We start from the raw sequence: 3,513 nt of genomic DNA, 5'->3' as shown, positions 1-3,513 counted from the left end.
CCGGGCCGCCCGCTTCCCATCGTCCGCGCGCTGGGGGGCCCCGGGCCGGCCCGGAGGACAGCGGAAAGCCGACGCCGCCCCTCGGGTCTTGGCCAAGACCGCCAAACGCCTCCCCGCGAGCAGCCTGGGGCCGGGTCTCCGAGTGGGTCGCCGGCCCCACAGCGTCGCAGAGCAGGCGGGACATGAAGACCACCGAGAGGAGCGCGAGAGACCAAGCTCTCAGGACCCGGGCACTTAGCCCTCGGCTGCCGCCGCCTCGCGTGTCCCCACCCCCACCTCCACCCCCCAGGGACGGGGGACGGGGGTCCCAGGGCAAGAGAGACAGGACTGACCTGTGGGAAGCGACGCGGCAGCCTCACAGGTGTTGGAACGCACCTGAGCAGAGGAACAGACCTTCCTGTGGACGTGGGCGTGAACTTGCCTCGTTGCCCGGGAAACTCCCCACGGCGCGAGGCGCCCACCTCACCTTACTCGCTTCCAAATGACCCTGGATCTGGGAGGGACTTAAAACCTGCTGTCTAATACCGCGATGTGAGTTCAGGATCCGTGCTGTTTGAAACAAACCCCAGAAATTCACGTGCAAACGTTAAAGAAAAGAAAACTCTGAGAATTCATTTTCCCTGGAGTAAAGCAGGAAACGTTAGTGCCTCCTTCTCAGTGGACAATGTTTTCAGTGCTTTCTGGGAAAGATAAAAAAAAAAAAGTCTCAGAATTATTCCTTGAGAAGGTGTTAAAGAAGGTATGGTCCCTCCCCCTTATCGTATGAACCTAAGACCGGCAGCCTATTATTGTGAACACGCTCAGATCTTTGGAAAGAGTAAGGTGTAACCCCATACGCTGGGATGAGAAGGTGGCTTTTAAGGTCATAACCGAGCACAGTGCAGTCCTATTGTGGATTTGGGATTGGCAGTTTGAAACTCGCAGCATCTGTGCTCTGCCTCCTCCTTATTGGGACACTTGTGTGCATTAGTCAGTCCTTGCAACATCTTCCTAAGGGAGGGCACCTGAAACCCAGGGATGAGGAAACCCAGTGGGACAGGGAAGGTAAGTGGCAATTCCAGAGAAGGAGTGGCCCACTTGGACATTGATGTGGAGTCTCCAGTTGTGGGCTTTCCCCAGGAAGGCCATTCTTTCCAGCCGGGGCAAACAGAACCCTAGAGCGGAGAGCAGACCTCATTCACCGATGAGCGTAGGGATGCCCACAGAAGTTTCCAGAGCTGCTGGTGTCACAGGACTGGTTAATGGCAGAGCTGTGAGTGGAACTCCGGCCTCTGACCCAAGTCTTGTATCTGTCCCACTGCTCCCAGGGGGCCTGCAGGACTAGGTCGTGACCCTGAGAGGGAGCCCTAGGTTTCCATGTCAGTCAATGTTCTTCTAGCCTTCAGCGTTCAGAACTACTTTCTAGTCTTTCACATCTTAAACTTCTCATTAAATATTGGAATTCATAATTATTGATGACTACCGCTGTAGGGGTAACTTTTTTTTCAAATGCCTTTTTTTCTGCTTGTAAAGGTAATTCTATGCTCCTTATAAGGAATTTGGAAAACACAGAAGAGTATAAAGAAGTAAAAATATCACCTGTGTTTGCATAATCTGAAAATAACCACCATTAACATTCAAATTCTCTTTGTTACTTTTTAATGCATATTCATACAGTCATATGGACTTTTTGGCGTGAGCGAGATTGCAAATATCTTATACATAATGTTTGGCATCTGTTGATTGCTTTTTAAAGATCAAAAAATTTATCAAATCTATCTTATCAGTGAAGTTTAACCCAATGTCACCAGCAATTTACCACAGCTCAGAGCTTGAGTCAGAGGCATTTGATTTCAAAGGCAAATAAAGAGATCTTGTTGGACAACTTATATCTTCAAGGAAAGAGAGAGAGAGAAAGAGAGAGAGAGAGAGAGAGGGAGGGAGGGAGAAGGGAGAACCACACTCAATTGCCCAAGGGTTTTTTGACTTGCAATTGTCAAAGGCACCCACTTATGTACTTGTCAGTTTTGAGGTGGCTTGTGTTATTCTCTCAAGCTTCCCTATAAAGTGAGATCAGCCTTTAACACAGAGAATTAGGGAGAAATCAACCGAAAGTTGCGGAGCCTCATCCCTTGATACAAGGAGGATATCAAACAGCATTTCCATGCTCGAAGGACAGCGGTTCCCTCCCATGTATCAGCCCAAAGTAGCATTTATCAACCTATTTTCAACCCCCTCTACTTCCCCCACCCTCCTAAAGTCTCTAAAATCTGCAGCTAAATGGCTACAAGTTTATTCGCCTTGATCATTGCTTTTAAAATACCCCCAGGTTATGAAAAGTGCTTCATAGACACAGACTGAAAGAACCCGGGTCGTAAAGAATACCATCTCTTCCTGCAAATAAAGGCCAAGGAGGAAGTGCCGTCATCCTTGAATCATCTCCAGCTTATTGTGATTTTGGCCGTGGCTCGATAGGCCTGAGATGTCTCTGCAGTTGGCACTGGTTCCGCATCGAGCCAGCTGACATCTGTGCAAGATCGAACCGTCCGGTCAGGTTTGGGAACCAGAAGAACTGGGCCGGCCTAGCTGGTTTGTTGTTCTCCGGCCTCTCCCGAGAACGTCCTTTTGGATCTCTTTAACTATTTCTCCGTGGAAACAGCCCACAGAAGATGCTCCATCCAAATTAGCACAGACACGTCACTCCGCCTACACCTGGCTCAGGTGAATTTTTCTAGGCTTTGCCGAGAAGAACCCAGGGAAGTTTTTCTAGAGGGACAGCTCTCTAGAGGAGAAAAACATAAGCGGACTCGTCCCTCGAGAGTCACTTTGGTGTTGTAGAAACGGATTAGGCTTTGGAGATAGACCGTTGGATAAGCTGCTTCCTCTCGCCGAGCTGCAGATTGTTCGTCTGAAAAAATAAAGGAGAGCAATCGTGCCCATTTTCCAGGCTCATTCTGAAGACAAGAGCGACTGGCTGGGGAACCTAGGACAGGCTCTGGGACCCTTCACTTCTCACTCCCTCTCCTTTCTGAGATGGTCTTTAGGGTTTTTCACTGTGAGTGTGGCACGTTGTAATAACACCTCGCTATCACCAGCATCTTTCTTCGAGGGCCCGACGTACTTTCGTCTACGTTTTCTCATTCAGCCGATACCCATGCGATCTAAGGACAGCCATCGTGATGGCTTTCACTTTTTTGTTGGAGAAACAAAGTCCGGAAAATTCTCATGATTTATTCGCCCAGGTGGATACCACGAGGGAGAAGTCTCTTCTGTTTATTTCTTCATTTAAGAAGTGTTTGGTGCGTGTGTGTGTGTGTGTGTGTGTGTGTGTGTGTGTGTGTGTGTTTCAGTATCTGCAAGGTCGCGTGGGGTAGGCAAAAATAAATCAGAGTTTTCAGACTAGTGATACAGCAAAGCAATTATGCTACCCAGAAATCTGAGCCATCTCAACTCGCTGAGGTGTGACCGCGAAACACCCAGCAGGGTGTGATACAGGCATAAAAGGACAAAGCATTCGAGAAATGCCATGACCCT

Source organism: Pteropus vampyrus, unplaced genomic scaffold (assembly GCF_000151845.1).
Source record: "Pteropus vampyrus isolate Shadow unplaced genomic scaffold, Pvam_2.0 Scaffold105, whole genome shotgun sequence".
Classification (NCBI taxonomy): Eukaryota; Metazoa; Chordata; class Mammalia; order Chiroptera; family Pteropodidae; genus Pteropus; species Pteropus vampyrus.
Note: the sequence above shows the minus strand (reverse complement) of the source record.